At 43.9% G+C, this 19,631-nt stretch overlaps 1 pseudogene; it reads right to left on the reverse strand.

Moving 5' to 3' along the window:
* Nucleotides 1-16,548: 16,548 nt before the first annotated feature.
* Nucleotides 16,549-18,641, reverse strand: LOC125528913 (annotated as a pseudogene).
* Nucleotides 18,642-19,631: the final 990 nt, after the last annotated feature.

Genomic DNA, 19,631 nt, shown 5'->3' on the forward strand with positions numbered 1-19,631 from the left:
GATGGGTGGTGTTCGCCCGTGCCACCCCCAGGCGGCGAAGCGCGTCAGAGACGGACGGCGCTATACAGCTCCGGTCTTGCCGCCGGCGACGGACCTGAACGGTGGATTTCTCGGTCGGAATCCTTCCTCATAGTGGAATGAGTGGCTGTGGAAAAGGGAGTGGCAGCAGCGGTACGCCGGGATAAGGCAAAGAAAAACTGATTTCAGTAAATTAAGAAAAGAAAAACGTTTTATTAAGTGGTGGGGTCCTATCAGGACAGGTGTCGGCCATCCGTTGGCCCTGCACGATAATGCGTGCTGGGAACCCTGCAGGAGAGCCCGACCCCCACGACTCGGCGGCCACGATCCGCACCGCACGGACGTGCCAAACGAACTGGCTAGCCCATGCACACGCACACATGCAAGGCATATCCACCAGGCTGGCGAGCAACTAACTCATGCATGCCGCTAACCACTAGTATAATCAAGATTACTACTAACAGGCGGTGCAGATGTGCGCGCTCGCCGCGCGGTGGCGGCACCTCTGGCGCGCCGTGCCGTGCCTCGACATCAACGAGCGGGAGTTTTATACCCGCTACAATCCTGAGTACTTCACGACCAACTTTCTGCGCGGCCATGAGTTCACGCTCTTGGAGGACTTCCGGCTGCACGGGTCCACCGTCACCATCGGGAATCATTGGCTCCGCCGCGACATAGGAGATACATGGCCTCGCGGGCTCAGAAGGTTGCGTCTTTCAAGCGTGGAATTGCAACTGACAGATCTCGCGAGCCACATCAGCAGCTCCCGCTGCCCTGCTCTGGAGGAGGTGCGACTGGAAAAATGCTGGTTCTTGCTCACCAGCAATATCAGGATCACCTCCTCCTCGCTCAAGAAATTGGTCGTCCATGGTGAGTACATCATGGATGAATTTGAAGCTTTCAAGTTGGTTATAGACGCCCCTGCGCTTGTTTCTCTCCGCCTCGGTGAGGAGCTCCATCACATTGTTGACCCAACCGAACCACATACCGTGCCGTCTCTTGTCGACGCGTCGTTTCATCTGCGCTGGATCTAGGAGGACGTGAAGCACCAATTAGGCATTTTTGGCGCGCTGTCTAATGTCACAACCTTGCACTGGTCGAATTTTGCGGTCACGGTAATATCTTCTTCTTGAATCTTGATATATATATATATATATATACCCACTTTTATTTACTCAGTTTGCATCTCCTTAATTAATTTATCCGGGAGAATTCAAAGATAACAAAATGACTGTCTATCTATCTTATATCTATCTATCTGGGTTTCAGTTGTTGTTCAATGACAGTCATGAGAACCTTCCTCTATTCAAGTTTAAGAACCTGAGAACCTTGTTCCTGGATGTGTGCCGTATCAGCGATGACTTCCTCGGCCTACAGCAATACCTGTGGAACTGACCTAACCTGCAGAAGCTCACCATGCGCCATTGCAGGGTGTGACTATGACTTATTTCACGAACTATATATTACCATAACTCAATACATTGTGTGATATTAATTCCACTCCTATGCGCTGTAAAACAGGTCTTGGATTTCCAGCCTACAAAGGAGGTGATGGAACGCCACCAATCATATTCTAAGGACCTGGAGCATTTCAAGTGCAAGAAGCTTAGGCTTTGTGAAATCATATACCGAGACAGTGATGCTTCTGTCCATCTATTGGTCAAGTTTTTGGTGGGCATGTCAAGGAATCTGCCAAACAACAAGATCGAACTCACTTCGCTCAAAAAAAGGAAAAAGAAAAGCAAGGTCTAACTCACTGAAGTGTCGATTAGAAGAACTGTATGGCAAAACACTATGCTGTCTGTCATTCGCTGATTTCTGCCCAGGTTGCATGTCTAAGCGTATGTATCATCCGTCCGCTTTACCTTTTTATTAGTACCTCGGAATGTGCAAATATATATCGCACGAGCAATGTACTTTGGAATAAATATCTATTTTGAGTTGTGTCGAATCGAGGATTAATTAACTACTCCCTCCGTTCCTAAATACTTGTCTTTCTAGGCATTTCAACAAGTGACTATATACGGAGCAAAATGAGTGAATCTACACTCTAAAATATGTCTACATACATCCATATGTAGTAGTCATTTGAAATGTCTAGAAAGACAAATATTTAGGAACGGAGGGAGTATATGTTAAGTGAGGATTGACACATCAAAAATAAATTCATGAATCCTTGGATTTGATTTATCGGATGGTTGGCTCGTTTGGAGTTCACCGACTCGTTTCTTCTATACTAGAGTGTAGATTGGTTACTTGGTTCAAGTGGAAGTGTCTTGTATACCATCGTCCATATGATTTTTTTTCATTTGGGATAACATTTTCTCATCTTTTCCTCGTAGTGTATGTCACTGATTTTCTGTCAATGAGACTATTGTCCACCTATACAGTTACAAGGTTAGAACCTTTCTTGACTCAAACATCCACTGTCTGTAGCTATATTCAGAAATTAGAACCGGGAATGGATTTAATGGCAAGCTCCATCTCTGGCCTGAATGACTACATTCAGCATCATCTACAATTCCACAGACCTACTGACATGGAAAATGCATGTTGGCACAGCCCCACACGCACCCGAGCCCCATCATCTACAGCACTCGGAAGGCAACACCTTTAAGAGGGGATTGCTACTCGACCGTCAATGTTGCCCGACCCAACCAGGAAGAGAAAACTTGTGAGAGATAACAAGGGAAAGAAGCAATAATTTGTGCCGAAAAATGGACAGGGAAAGCACATAACCAAATCTTGATTTATTTCTCTAGTTCCCAAATTAACCATGATACATACAGTATATATGTTGCACATCTGTTTCTCCAATTCTCTTCTGCTTTCCATGCGTCAGATATGCCTACCTATGAAGGAATCATACATGTTTACACCAAAAAAACGTCTTCCAATGGGTCAGGGACAACTCACTCTGGAGCTGCACTAGTGTGGATGCTGGGCCAGCAAGAATGCCTGCCAAGCCACACATGTCTCCTCACGTCTAGAGGAAGCAGAACGTACAAAACGACCTGGTAGCTGATCGCCATCAGGAGCAAAACAAGGAGGTTCATACACTTGGCAGCTCTCGACGACGATATGTTGTACGAGCCCCTATGGCAATTGTTAGAACATATTTTAATGCTCATGGCAATCTACGAATTTCATCAGATGCACATGGAAACTTTGAATTTATTTTCTTACGGTCACATGGCAATTTCAAAACATTTCTTCTTATTCCAAACCATGAAAAATGACAACCATATTATTTTACAATTATTTTCAACATTGCAAATTTACTTTAAGGGCCATGGAAAATTTAATTTACAGATGATGGCAAATCTACCTTACAGTTGCCATGTGACTTTGGCAAATTTATTGTTACGGGCCGTGGCAATTTTATTTTACGGACCGCGTAATTTTTTTAAAGAAAAATTGCAACATGGCAAATTTACACTTATGTAACCTTGCAAATTTATTTTTTGAACCCTACAAAATCATTTTTGTATTTGCACCACAAAAATTTATTAAACAACCCATGGCAAATTATATATTTAGTCCATGGCAAGTTTATATATTGGTACCTAGAAAATTCATTTTTTTGCCCCATGGTTAATTATTTCTTGGAAAATTGCAGAATTGTTGAAACATGCCATTCTATTTTTTTCTTGTGCACCATGAAAACATTGATTTTGAATATCCCTTGGATTGTTTTCATAAGAATTTTAATTTTTTTTATGAGCCTATTTGCTTTCATGAGCATATTTGTGTTCATGGGAGTACTACAGGGAGAACTATATTTCGCCATGAATTTGCATTGTGACCAGGAGGAAAATTCTAAATTTTGCCATCTTTAGAAGATAAAATTTGTATTTTAAAAAAGACAATGTGTAAAATTTGCCATTCGACTATTAATGTTTCCCAAAAAAACATAAAAACAAGAAATTTGCCATCTAAAAATATGATATATTTTGAAAATGTTTAAAATTCCATGTGACATGTTTATAAATTCAATTTTTTTGACCAGTTGCATATATCATCTCGTCCATAACACTTGTTATACGTTTTGCCAACTGATAAGTTTTGGACAACGCTAACACCCACACGTGTGGTGGGAGGGAAATCCACACACACATCCTATAACACATGGATTGCGCCACATCACCATGCATGTATATGGGATTCTTTTTGGATTTTCAGTTTTTAAAATGTTTTATCTCTTAAATGAAAAATCCGATTGAAGATCCGTTTTCACTATTAAATCTCTCGCGACGAGATCTTCGAAACTAGATCTCATATCAATATATTTCGACGAATTTTTTGGGGTTAAAACTTGCCATGTCTATTGCACATGAATTGCCATGGTGTTTACATTGAAGTTGCCATGATATGTTTCAGCTATTTTCTTCTACATTTTAAAGTAAATTTTGACATATTATAAAACGGGGAATTAAGAAACTATACTTGCCATGAACCATAAACTAAAATTGCCATGATACATGCACTTAAAATTGCCATGGTTGATACAAAAAATAATTTTCATAGGCAAAGTACTGGAATTGCCATCATCAAAATACTAAAATTGTCATGCTCTACAAACTAAAATTGCCACATAGCAACTTTAGTTTAACCACTATGACAACTACAGTGTAAACATCATGGCAACTTTCGGGCAAAAAAAAAATCATCAAAACATATCAACATGGGGTCTAGTTTTGAAGATCTCGTCGAGACGGATTTAATGGTGAAACCGGATTTTTAATTAGATTTTTAATTAGGAGATAAAATATTTTAAGCCGAAAACCAAAAAGATTTCTGCTGATGTCATCTGTTTTGATGTGGCAAAATGAGTGGTATTGGAGGCGTGTGGGTGATGTGCAAGATGCCACACGTGTGGGTGTTAGTTTTCTCAAAAAAAATTGTCCAGTTTCATACTACACTATGGAACGACAATTTTTATAGTAATTTACAGCATGACAAGTTATATATATTTTTGTTCAGCTAAAGCCGATTAGGGTATCTCTGGTGCGTCTTTCTCCTCACTCCCGAATCCCGATCGGCCGATCTAATCTTCCTCCGGTCATTGCGGCGGCGCAGCCACACGCAGCAGATTAGTCGTCTTCCCTACGTACTGCGCCCAGCAATCCAGAACATGCTTGGCTCCACGGACTCCTCCGCGGAGCCGAAGCGTCCGCACCATGCAGACGACGGCGGCGGCTGTGATGCGGGCGATGACCGGCTGAGCGCGCTGCCGGACGACCACCTCCACGCCATCCTCTCCCGCCTCAAGGCCCAGCAGACGGTGCAGACGTGCGTGCTATCCACGAGGTGGAGGCACCTCTGGCGCGCCGAGCCGTGCCTCGACATCGACCGTGGATTTAGGTATACACGCGACGGTGTTCACGACGACTTCCCGGTCAAGCTCCTGCGCGGCCATGAGTTTACGCTCCTGGAAGAGTTCCGGCTGCACGGAAACTCCCTTCCCGTCGGGAACCGCTGGCTCCGCCATTGTGGTCAAGATGCATGGCCCCGCCGGCTCAGAAAGTTGCATCTTTCTACCCTGGAGTTGGAACTGAACGATCTTGCGAGCCACATCAGTTCCCCTCGCTGCCCTGCTCTGGAGGAGGTGAAACTCAAGAACTGTACCTTCCTGCTCACCGGCATTGCTAAGATAATCTCCTCCTCCCTCAAGAAATTGGTCATTGTTGATAGCGATCACACGGTGTCTGAACTTGAAGTTTTCAAGTTGTTTATAGAGGCCCCTGCTCTTGTTTCTCTTCGCCTAGCCGACGACACGTCTGATCCCCTTGTTGATACGACCGAACCCCATACCATGCCGTCACTTGTCAATGCCTCGATCCTACTGCCATGGATGGACCGGATCGAACAGCTGAATGTTCTTCTCACGCTGTCTAATGTGACAACCTTGCACTTGTTGGATTTTGATGTCACGGTAATATCTTCTTCTTGATATCCTCACTTCGAATCTTCTATTTGTCCTATATCTATCTAGAGCCATTGAATTGAAAGATAAGAAATTGATTGTCTGCCTGTATGGTTTTCTCTTTCCGTTGCTCTTCTTTGTGAGTCTTGAGCATCTTCCCGTATTCAAGTTTGAGAACCTGAGAAGCTTGTCCCTGGGCCAGTGTCTTATCAGCGACGACTTCCTCGGGCTGCGCCAATACCTACACAACTCGCCTAACCTGCAGAAGCTCACTTTGCACCATTGCAAGGTGCTACTGCTACTTCTTTCATCAACTATTAATTATCATAGCTCAATACATTCTGTAGTATAATAGTAATGAATCCTTTGTGCTGTTCGACAGGTCTGCGATTTCCATCCTACAAAGGAGGTGATGGAACGCCACCAGTCATATTCCAAGGATCTGGTGCATTTCAGTTGCAACAACCTTAGGCTCAGTGAAATCATATACCAAGATGATGATGATTATGTGCACCTACTAGTCAAGTTTTTGGTGGGCATGTCGAGGAATCTGCCAAACAACAAGATCGAACTCACTCGCCTCCAGGAAAACACACAGGATCTAACTTATTTATTAGCAGAACCGTATGTCAATACATTGTGATATTTATTGTTTGATGATTTTTTCCCAGGTTGCATGTCTAAGCATATACTATATGTACCGTCAGCTTTATTCAACATTACTCGTTTACTAAGTCATTTAGGCCTTGGCAACTATGAGCTGTGCCATCTTTGTTGTTTGCCATTTATCATAATTACCATGCATTTGGCAATAAGTAGTAAGCAGGATCAGAAGAAGGGAAGGCAACCCCTGTCAGGTTTCAACGGAGTTTGGATATGCAGTTTCAGCTGGTGTTCTCCTCCTCTTTAGGTCAGATTTTAAAAAAATATCTATTTATAAAAAATCCCTTAATATATGACCTAATTCGTAGTAAATTGCAATTATATGACATCGGTGTCCCTTAAGCCGGAGAGCTCTTTTCAGATTTATTTAGGCCGATGACGAGACGACCTGGCCGAAGAGCAATCTTCCGTGTGCTGCTGGCCGAAGAGTGTGCATGTGGCCCAGACGCTTGCCTCGCTGTAGCTGCACTTAAGCAAGCTGGCTGGCTTGCTGCCATATGGACGCGAGAGTTCACTGCGTTGGAGTTGCTCTTATAACCGCGTACTAGTGCATAACATGCTGCATGCTGCAGGTCGTGGTGGGGAGTTGCTGAGTTAGGAGGCCTAGTGTATTTCAGGAGGTAGGGAGGAACGTACAGCCAACGCGCATGGGAATGATCGATCAATCATATGTGTCCGCGCAGGTAAAAATCAGTGCCTAATGCAGCAACCTATGCCTATTTTCACTCCGATTTGTGTCTGCTCGGACCTATTTCCAGCGTATATTTGAGACATATTTGGATTGGAGGCAGACACAAAACGAATGTTTTTTGTGACCTTTTCATCCGCCTCTGTTCGCTGCATGCCCCGTCTAGCCCACCTGACATTCACCCATTCACATTTTTATCTATTTATTTTCTCTCTCCCCATTGCACACGTCGCCGTCGTCGCCCCGTAGCAGCCGCACCATCGCCCAACCCCTCGACGAGACTCCTTAGGTGCAACCACCGCTCAAGCCTGTGGTCACGCTGGGTAGGTCGCAGGGGAACTGCCGCCCAAGGAGTTGGAGCTCCTGCCGTGCGTCGAATGGCTCCGAAGAGGCGAACGTGTCGGCCTCGACCTTGCATCCCCCGCGCCCACGCCCGGCAGGCCACGTAATTTTTTTGCGGGAAACTTGGAGAGCTTTATTCAACTAAAGCGTTCCTGCTACAGTCCGCCAAAAGGGTGCTGGTCAGGAAGCTTTGAGTTTTGTCGATCCAACTCTCGGACACACTTAGCATGCATGCTAGCTTAGCACCAAGTGTGCGGGTACATTGGCCGATCTACAAATATGTTGAATTACAAAGGAATTAAACTGAAGAGAGAGCTCTCTAATTTCATCTAAAAGCGGTGCCACCATAGAACGCGCTGACAATCGGGTATTCCATAGCTCGACTAGTTGAAGGCAGTCAGTCTCCATAATCATCTGTGTGAAGCCACACATATTAGCAAGTTTAACAGCACCTCGCAGTGCTAGCACCTCCATGACCAGCGGATCCGACACGTCGAGGTACGGCTTGCTCCACGCTCCTAGAAAGAAGGACGCCGACCTCGCCACACCACCAGCACCCCCTACACCAAGCTCAGAGTTTATCGCTCCATCGGACGTGATTGTAATATGTCCAACTTCGGGGGGTTGCCATCCGTGTCCTGGAAGAACCTTGGCGTCTTTCTTTGGGATTTCCAACAAGGATAGCGCCTCTTTGATTCTTTGCATGGCGCTTCTCGCGGATTCATAGCTTCCTCCTCATGAGTCCACCTATTCCTCGCGTGCCATCGACCACATGACAGTTATAATCTTCACCCTCTCTGAGAACCGGTCATCACATAAAAATATCCCTGCTCCATGTATCCGGGTGTAGCCGAGGAAGACGAAAATCAAACCACATCTGAGCCTCATCCCAGAATATGCGCGCATGTGAACAATGCACCAGAGCATGCATGAGGTCTTCATCCGCGGCAAGGCATAGCTTGCACTTGCTTATTTCCGCAATGTGACGAGCTTCAAGGTTGCCAAATCAGGGAGGATTCCCCTTACTACCCGCCACCAAAAAATGCGCACCTTCGGCATCACATTGAGCTTCCAAAGCCTAGTCCACATTTCTCTGTCACTCGCCGAAGTTCCTGTTACCGTCCCTTCTCGTAGAGCATCATGCTCTTCTTGGTCACTAGAGATCGGTACGCCGATTTGACGGAATAAACGCCGGAGCGCTCATGGTCCCAAGCCAAGAAATCTTCCCCTCCTCCTACACACAACGGGATGTTGAGTATAGCATCAGCGTCCGGAGTGATGAAAGTGTCCCGAACAAGATCAGTCCTCCATGTCCAATTTTATGTATCAATAAGCTCGCTCACATATTGGAGCTGTGTTCCATTTGGTTTAAACAGGGTCTTCTCGTAGAGGTTCCTGCAATCCAACTATCCGTCCAGATGGATATTGAAGATCCATCACCCACACGTTTTATTAACCCAGCATTAATAGCCTCACGTCCAGCAACAATGGCTCTCCAAGTTTTTGAAGCCGCCCTGGGAATAGTACCATTCATGAAATCAGTTTCTGGGTAGTACCTCGCCTTCAACACTCTTGCACATAGTGAATTAGGATTTGTCATTAGCCTCCAGCCATGTTTCCCTAACAGTGCAAGGTTCAACAAGCGTGGGTCCCGAAAACCCATTCGTAGAACTAGCCGTGAGAAACTCAAATAAATAAATGAATTCAAATTTTCATAGTTTATTTAGAAGTTATGGTGACATATTAACTTTGCTAGCAAATATGGTGAAGTAGCCCACCACCGATGCCTTCCGTACCTTGTGTCAGATTTCTAGTATAGGGCCTATTGATGTTAACATGCATGCATGGGACCAGCTGCATGTTGATTTGACGTTTAGGATGGATGGGTGGATCAGATATAAGTTGCACGCGCAACGAGTTAGTAAAAATCCGCTTCCTAGGATGAGGGGCAAAATAGTAATCCGTCCGGGTAAATAGTAAAACATGCAGACTTGAGGGGCCCAAATACTTTTTTTTCTCAAGGATGGGGGGCAAAGCCCCCCCCCCCCACCCCTTCCCTAAGGGCTTGTTCGGATAATCCCCGCCACAAGGGGATGTTGGAGGGGTTTAAGGTGGATTTTAAACGAGATGGGGAGGGGAAAATTAGAAGCCACCCCCCGCTTCGCTTTACAGGAGAAAACTCAGAGAGTGGGACGTCGAACCCTGGCCAGAGACATCAACCATAGTGCTGTCTACCATTGAGCCAGGGCTTACATCCCTTAAGGTGGATTTTAACTTGCTAGGGAATTAATCCCCTTCAAACCCCTTGAAATATTATGGAACCGAACACGGCCTTAAGCACACATAGCTCTGCCACTGCTTCGCAAATGGGAGAAGAATGAGTAGCCTCTGGGAAGAACACCAGTCGTGGATGCCTAAATTAAGAAGGGTATGCCATTTTGGTGATAGCCCGATCAATCAGAGAATTGAATGATTCCTTAGATTATAGATCAAAAAATCAGAATTCCACCTCGCAAAGTAATAATAATCAGAATTCCGTCTGATTAGTTTTTTCTTAGCCACCAATAAATCCGGTAAATCCAGCAGGAGCAGCTTCGCCTCCATCCGTGCGTACGAACGCATGGACACCGACTCCATCCAATCTACACGATCGGACTATGCTCCAACGCTGCTTGCCTGCAACTATGTCGACTCCATGCATGTACATGCCCACGCCTCGACGCCGGCCAGCCGTACAAGCCGGCAAATTAAACAGGAGACAGAGCTCCCGGCGATCTACTCCGAACCGGTCGACTTCCAACTTTCCGAGCCGCCGCCGCCGCCTTGCATCGAGCAGGCACTCATCGCTGAACCAGCACCATCACCAGAGAACTGCAGGTGAGTCTCCCAGCCATGCAATCATCCACTAGGACACGAACCCCCATGCGCCAGCAGATGCATGCATGCATCATCACGCCGGGAACAAGAGCAGGGATCTACACCGAGCCTCTAGATCACCAGCCGAGCCACGTCGCGGAGAAAATTCAAGCATCACAGGTCGCGCACGACGCCATGACCCAGCGCGCCGACAAACTACACCGGACGACCGACTCCTGCACCAAGCTATCTTCGCCGAGCAATCTGCGCCAACCTCACGCATCTTTCCAGCCATCGTACTATACTATCGTTCGCGGCCACCGGCCACTGGATCTTTAGATTTAAGCATTTTCGGTCGTCGGATTGCATTCAAGCCCACGTTCCTGTCGCGCTGTGTTCCCTGCGTCCCAGCTAGTACATAGAGACAGATGCTCGCACGTTGGAGAAATCGCATCCCGCCGTCCGGCGGACCGATACAGGCCCGTGTCGGATGGCTTCCGTGGTCCAGACGGATGAAGGCGATTTGCGGGTCCGCCTTGAAGATGTCCTAACACATTCTGTAGGTTCTAGGTGGGAGCATTTTGTAGGTTCTAGCTCACTTACTTTTCCATGACCTCATTTTTTTATCTAGATTGATGTGTGTGATTCTGTAAGGAGATCCATATAATTAATTATGATTTTTGGATTATAAAACACAGGACATGGTCACAGTGGTTGTTCTCTAGAATTTTTGTCATTAAGTCGTCCTTTAAGAGCAACTCCAACCATGCCCCCATATTTTTGACATTCCTTTTGGGGTTCAGAGCAGAAAGACATCTCCAGTCGCCCCCTTCGTCCACCTCCCTATTGTAGGACCTCTATGCAACCACATTTCCCTTTGATCCCCAAATATAGGGGGAATAGGGGCCCATGTCCATCCCCAAACCTTATCAATCAATCACTGTCATTGTTGACCATATGATTTCGACCACCTGTCACCATCAATAGGACTTGAGCGCCTTGTTTCAGGGGCAAAGGGAAGGAACTGAATGAAGAGGACTTGGGGCTATGATTGAAATATAAATCAAAAAAATAAGGGCTTGATTGAAACCCCTGGGCCATGCTTGGGCTGCTAGCCCGAGCACGCTGGCTGGGCTCGAAGTTACACTTGTTTTACCTTTCTATGCTAGTTAATTCTTTCTCCAACAAATTGTTTGTTTATAAGATTCCTACGCATAGGAAGGTGGGTTAGGCTTAAATGTGTTTGATATATGCTTCATAATGCTTTCTTTATGTGCGTATATTCATTTCTAAGCTCAGGCTCTACTGCACTCGGTCAAGAAAAAATTCACACAAAAAAAAATATCCAAACTTTTTTGCATGGTAGATAATTTGGCGCGTGAGGTGCTCCCCAAATTTCAGATCATTTGGACATACCAGTAGCTCTCAGCAAAAGAAGACAAAGTGGGTCAGAATGGTAAACTTTTTTACAGACCCCAAATTTGTCTTTTTTGCCGAGATCTTCCTAGATGTCCAGATGATCTGAAATTTGGAGTGCACCTCACGCACCAAATTATCTACCATGTAAAAAATTAGAATTTTTTGAATTTTTATAGTATTTGTTGGAATGTTTTCTTCATCACGGGTGCGGATGAGGTTGGGCACCGAATCGCTGCTCTCCTTTATGTATCAATTCTTTACTTTTATGTGAGTATCATTAAAATTATAATGCCTATCTTAAAGGCCTTAAATAAAAGCGCTTGTTGGGATGCAAACCAATATTTACCCTTATTGTTTTTGTGTTTTTACATGATTAATGTTACTGTAGTAATCATGTTTTGTATCTTTTCTTTCGATAATGTTACATGATTAATGTTACTGAAGTTAAGTCTTTTTCTACTGCAATGTTATCAATTGCTGATTTTTTGTCTGCGTTGCCTTAATTTTTCAGTAGTTTTGGAGTTGCAAAAATATAACAAGAAATTAGACCTTTATGTGTTGTTCTGTTTTTGACAGATTTTGTCTAGTTTTCTTTGTTTGCTTGTTTTTGAGTTTACATATAGCTTATATTAAGTGATATAATCTGTGGTAATTATAGAATACCGTAGGCATTATGTGGGGAAAATTGTGAAACGTGTCTTGACAGTACCAAAGTGAATGATTTATTTTTTATCATACTAAACTATCTCATGAGTTCCGTTAAGTTTTCTGTGATTGAAGTTTTCAAGTTCTAGGTGAGATGATGATAGAAGGAGAATAAGGCGTGGCAATACCCTAAGCTTGGGGGATGTCCAAGGCAGCCTAAGGTAAACGTAAGCTTTGGGATGCCCCGGAAGGCATTCTCTCTTTATTTATCGGTAACTTCAATTGGAGTCATATTTTTATTCGTCACATAATATGTGTTTTTCTTGGAGCGTCTTTTTGTTTTGTTGTTGTTTGATATAATCCTTAAATCTGATTTTTTTATCTGAAGAGTCTTTTCATACATACTTAATTTTCTTAAGTATTCTTTAATCTTCACTTATATCTTTTTGGAATAGTTTATTATACACTCTTATACTTCACTTATATCCTTAGAGCAAAATTTATGAATGAATTGAATGCCATGTACTGCACTTATATCCTTAGAATCGTGGCATAGGTCCTCGATCATAATCGTCTCACGCAAACGTAGACATGACGGCCCAGCTTAAGGCAACAATCACAACCTTAGGGCCATTTTTGGACTCTACTTTTTTTACCGAAACTATACTAAATTAGTGGGGCCAGACCAAGTTAAATAAAATCATTTATTACTTATTTATATTACTGTTTTGTACTTATTTAGAACTCATTACTTTGACGTACAATTGTAAGTAGCATAATTTTCTATTCAATTATCAAATTAACCACATAACAATGTTGTTCAATATTATGATACATTATTTGTTTTATATGTAGTTTTAACATTAATCTGGGAAGATGTCGTTGCACTGCATTTAAAACTTATACGTTAAAGAAAGTAATGCTGATTGTTTTATATTTGAGACATTGCCTTTTATTATTTATTTTTTCAACCGCATTGTTTAGATCATGTTAACATGGAAAATAACAAAATCATTTGTCTTTACATAATTATTTATGGCTCATCGATGAACTATACATGTGTGTATTTTAAAATATCATGTCAGAGAGCACTAAACTTGATATGGGTTTCTAGTGCACTATTTTAGTGTAAGTAAAAGTATCGATAGAATATGCTGGAATAAGCAAAATATCTATAAGAGACACCAGTTCTATTGGGTTTTTTTGTCAAGTGTGTCTTCCATGTTTCTGGGTTAACCATTCAGCACACATCACACCAATTTGTTTCTTGAAATGGCAACATTCAACTTGAATCAAATGCACTTAGTATGATTCTAGGTTTAACATGCAGTTGGCACAATATGCTTGACCTGTACTCAGCATCCGCCCACCACAGGTCGTCCTACCATCCAAGCGATTACCGAACACACCGTCACCAGAAGTTTTGACCCAAAAAAACAAGTAGCCTACATGTCCAAACGTCTGTGACTGTCTTAGGTTAGTAGGCAAGCACTAACCATCATCTCCACACGAGACTGTCCGACCAAAAACAGGTCGTCTGCCTGAAACGACCTACCTGGTTCGGCTCTACCGGTTCGGCAAGCACGTCAGCGTATTCACTAGCTTCACAGGTGAGCCCGGCCTACTCCTCGCACGGCCAACACTTACGAAGAGGTTCTGACCACTCTACCGAAAACAGGAACCACAAAAGAAACCCCAGCACGCGCACACCATCCAACAACCAAATATAAAGATTCGTAGCAAGAAAGCATGAATACAAACACGACGCATGGATCAACCGCCACAAAGAGAATATATAACTTACCTGGACGGCGTATGTAATCAAACATACATAACAAACAAAAAGCGCAAACATGGACGCAACGAACGGCAGTGGCCACGATATACGGCTCACCCAATCAAACAAAACCACCAGCGAGCGCTCTCATCGGCACGAAGCAAACAGACCTCTCAAGAAGAAAAATCGATGATCAACCCATCGCAAATTCATGACACATCCACACGGAACGAACCGAAGTAAGAACTTACATTGACGAGCAAGAACCGAAAATGCTACTACCAATGCCAAATCTAAAATTTGAACCCTGGTGGGTTGGTCCCACCACAAGAAACTTATATGTTTTGGTACCATTTCGTAATATCTGGCACACTTTTTTTTGCCATGACCCCATTTTCCTGGATTGATGTGTGCATATGCGTGACTAAATATTTATAATTTATCATGAGATCCTTAAATTTATGACTATTTAGAATATAAACATGTGACATGGCCGCAATGATTGATGTCTAGAAATTTTGGCATTAAGTTATCTTTAAAGGGCAATTCCAAGCAAACCCATGTCTTCGTGTCATCCTACATTTTGGGGGTTTTGAGAGCAAAACCCACTCCAATCCTCACCTAAATGTTCTATAAACCTCCATTCTGACCTCATTTTGCTTTGATTCCAAATACAGAGGGCAAATAGGGGATCCCCATCCCTCTCCATATACCCTGCTGATCACTCCCCGTCGCCGTTGACCATATGATTTTGGTAGCTTATCACCTTCTGTGGCCTTGAGCTTTTCCTCATGGTTGGAGTTGCTCGGTGTGGAAACTAAGTACTAGCACGCAAAGGTGAATGAAAAACGCTAACGAGATTCAGAGATAGTCTTGAAAAAGAATGATGGTCCACATTTTTCTTAGATATATGTTCCACCATTTATGTACGTAAAATAAAAAGGTTCATGCTTTTCAAATAAAACGTTCTCACGGCTCCTGAAAACTATTGGAAGATAAATTTGTTTTTGCTATCGCATAAAATAATAATATTGTTTACAAATACTATAGGAAAGTTCTAGAAAACCATAAAAGACATTTAAGATTGACAAGTGGAGAGGGCTGTATTATATTAATAATAGGGAAACATAATAACATAAAAAATTAGGAAAATATAAAAAGGAAATAGAGAAAAAGGGGAAGTAGAAAAAAAACTTTGAAACAAGATAAAGAAAGAAAAAATAGGATAGAATGGGCCCGTTCTATACAGTAGCCCACCAGAAAGGGCACCAAACCCAACGCCCATTAACCTGTCTCTCATCCCCCGATCCCCATCTTTCTCCACGGACCACGGTCATGGCGGCGGCGGCGCAGCCACACCCAGCAGATTAGTCGTCTCCCTTAACTACTTGGCGCAGCAATCCAGAACAATGGAAATGCTTGGCTCCACGGACGCCTCCGCGGAGTTGAAGCGTCCACGCGATGCAGAAGACGGCGGGGACGGTGGCGCTGGCGCGGGCGATGACCGGCTGAGCGCGCTGCCGGACGACCTCCTCCGCGCCATCCTGTCGCGCCTCAAGGCCCAGCAGACGGTGCAGACGTGCGTGCTGTCCACATTGAGGTATCTAGCACTAAAATGAGTCTAGATACATCCGTATCTAGACAAATCTAAGACAAGTAATTCGGAACGGAGGGAGTACATTCATAAGCACCAATGGATTTAACAAGAGACAATCTGTTATTGCTCAATGACTACAATGCCAAGCTTCATCTCAGGCACATTCAACATCATCTACAATGCCACAAACCTACTGACATGGAAATGCCTGTTGGCACAGCCCCAGACGTGCCGAGCCCCATCGTCTACAACACTCAAAGAAAACACCTTCAAGAGGGGATCATTACTCAACCGTCAATGTCATCAGATCCAACCAAGAAGATCAAACTTGTGAGAGACAACAAGGCCACAAAGGAAGCAATACTCAGTGCCAAAAAGGAATGGACAAGAGAGTAAATGACCAAATCATGATTCATTTCTTCAGTTCTCAAATTAACCATGATACATACAGTATATATGTTACCCCAATTCTCTTCATGTTTCTCTTCTACTTTGGATGCGTCAGATATGCCTACCTAGGAAGCAATCACACATGTATACATGCATATGAACAGTCACACCCAAACACAAAAAGAGTCTTCTTACAGCATCAGCACACTCGGCGGCTCAGGGCTAACTCACTTTGGAGCTGCACTAGTGTGGATGCTGGGCCAGCAGGAGCGCTTGCCAAGCCTCACATGTCTCCTCACATCTAGACGAAGTAAAACGTACAAGACGACCCGGTAGCCGATCGCCATCAGGAACAAAACAAGGAGATTCATCCACTTTGCACCTGTCGACGATGATATGCCATACGAGCCTCGGACAGCCTGCACGCCGGGTATCGTCATTGTAGCCCCAACTGCAAATGATGTATCGACATACTCGTTCTCGACCAAGCCCTGCAGCAGCATTGCTCGTGAGCACGCCTGACCCAGTTGAAGCAAGATGGGCATAGAGTTTATGTAGGTTACATACGATGGCCATATATAACTTACCTGGACAGCGTATGTATGGAATGAAATGTAGGACAGCGGATAGTTCCACACGGCCACTGGTATTGCGTCTCGGATCCGAAAATACCCAGCCACCAGCATCATGACAACCTGAAGTAGCCATGGTTATTTAATGTTGGTACATTCGATATTTGTGCCCACTTGAAAGAAGACCAAGATGGAAACTCACATATAAGCAAATCAAGGTTAAGGTGCACTTGTAAGTTTCAAGCCAGATGTAGGCAACAATCATCATAAGTGCCTCGTTAGCCAACAGGCACGTAAAGATGGTGATTATAAAGTACATAAGGAAGCTGAACTCATTCCTGAGGCCTATCAGGAAGTAGAAAACCAACGACGACGAAATGGACACCAGAAATAGGAAGGGGATGCTGGATAGGAAGTGGCCCAGCAGGAAAACCAATGTCCCAGAATGCCGATTTGAATCCTCATGGGAATATATCTGCATAGACGGAATTAAATGTTAGTACCTAATATTGCTATGATTTTACAAAGTCTACGGTGAATAAGAAGACATCATTCAGCAATAAATCACAATTTTAGAAATAAAATTTATTAGGAAGGATGTGGCCATAATGTTGCGATTCTGCTTGGAAGATTAAAAACAAACTGACTTTGATCTCATCAATATGAGCAGGTACTCCACAAACACTCAAAAGGACGAGAAATGAAACAAACACAAATATCGCAGAAATCCTAACCTGTCAAAACAAAGTGAACATTGAGCCTCAAATCATAAAAACAGTAAATTTAATCAAGAAATAAAAATATCCAATAAATCGGAACATAATGCTGCAGTGACACTAACCACTACAGATGACAATGAATGACCAATGTCGATAAATATGGTGCCAATTGAGAGGGCAAGCAGCATATACAAGACAAGCCTGCTCCAGAAGTACTTCCAGTCTCTTGACATAATTAGCAATGATCTCCAAGTGAGAATCCCAATTCTCGCTGCATCACTGGCTTTGCCTTTGCTTTTCAAGTAAGGACCTTCCTGCATCACACCATGTAGACAATAGTTTATTCACTATCATGGTTCATGGATATTGCAGTGTCCTATTTCTCAATCTAACATGGTTGATTGTAGAATTCCTACTCAGGAATATAAGTATCAATTATGTGTTTGTGGAAGGGGTGACATAGATGGCATTTTCATTATTCTAGGGTGTGGAGCATTAGTACCTTCTCAATCAATTTGCAATCATCAATTCAACAGAGGCAGCTTCAGCCGATGATTTGTATGTTGCTTCTAGTGTCCGGATTGCCACAGCAGTGTCCATGCTCACTCATGAGAAATCCCCTTGATCATCCTGTTAATAACTACAAAGCTTTTTATCTCTCACAACAAAGGAACATTTTGCCATCAAATTGAGTAAAATGACTGAAGATAATATCAGAAATTATGTAAGAGTAAAAATCAAAAGATACCTGCAGATTTTTGCACATGGCTATGATTCTGTCGAAGTCTGTATTGATTGCTCTCAGGAAGTGGTCAGATGGACTTTGCATGATTGAACATGGAAACTCAGCATTTGAGAAGTGCTGTAACAGAACAAGACCAAGTAAGAAAACTCCAGAAGGTAATGGCACTGGTGCCCCGGCTGTACTCCACCCGCCTCTTGGAGTAGGGCATGTGCGTCACCATCCAGCGGGCGCACTGTGCCATCCAGGAGCACCTTCCCTTCGATGGCGTTAATGACCTCGGCCATGAGCCTGCATCTCTTATATCAATCCCCAATTACATCTCTAAAATTTACCTCTTGTCGTTGTTGAGGCGATCGAGTAGGGCGAGAGAGATGAATGAGAGGAAGAAGACAGTGTGTTTTTGCGCCGGGCGGACTCCCCAGCTTTTCCGTAGTTCTATTGATCTAATTATTGTGTTTACAAGCAACCTATCTAACTAACCCGGCCAGCCTGCTGCGATCCGGAGTTGTCGCACCATCCCACGACCTCCACAACGCTAGCGTGCCACGCTGACCGGGAAAACCAGAACAGAAAATGAAACGGGGCGATCGTGCAAGACTCGGCCCGCTCTCCCTACTCCTACGTGCATGCTGCATGTGGACATCACATCAACAGCTATGCATTGCTTATTCTAATCAAAGCAAACTAGAAGACACACGCACTCTCACGTGTGATGGAGCTTAGGTCAACATTTCTCCCCCTTAAGCTCCATTCGCCTTGCTGATCTCCCTGATGCCCAGCCTCTGCCGCATTTCAACATGTCTCACATGACCCAAAGCTTTTGTCAGTATGTCAGCAAGTTGATCATTAGTACCAACATGATCAAGCTCCAACTGTTTCTCTTCCACACACTCCCGTATGAAGTGATACTTCACATCTATGTGCTTGCTCCTGTCATGGTGAGTAGGATTCTTTGCCAAAGCAATTGCTGACCTATTATCAACCAGAAGTTTGAACTTCATTGGTACCTCACGCTTCATTTCAGCAAGCAATCTGCTCAACCAGAGGCCTTGACAAGTTGCGGCTCCAGCTGCCACATATTCCGCCTCACATGAGCTCATTGCTACCACCTTCTGTTTCTGCGAGGTCCATGAAACAGGGTTCCCACCGAAGAAGAACACCTGACCAGAAGTGCTTTTCCTGTCGCCAACATCACCGGCGTGGTCGCTATCACTGTATCCGACCAGCCCATCAGTTCCTCCTCGTGTATAGCAGCACCGTAGTTGAGTGTACCT

The sequence above is a fragment of the Triticum urartu genome, unplaced genomic scaffold (genome assembly GCF_003073215.2).
Source record: "Triticum urartu cultivar G1812 unplaced genomic scaffold, Tu2.1 TuUngrouped_contig_5210, whole genome shotgun sequence".
Lineage (NCBI taxonomy): Eukaryota > Viridiplantae > Streptophyta > Magnoliopsida > Poales > Poaceae > Triticum > Triticum urartu.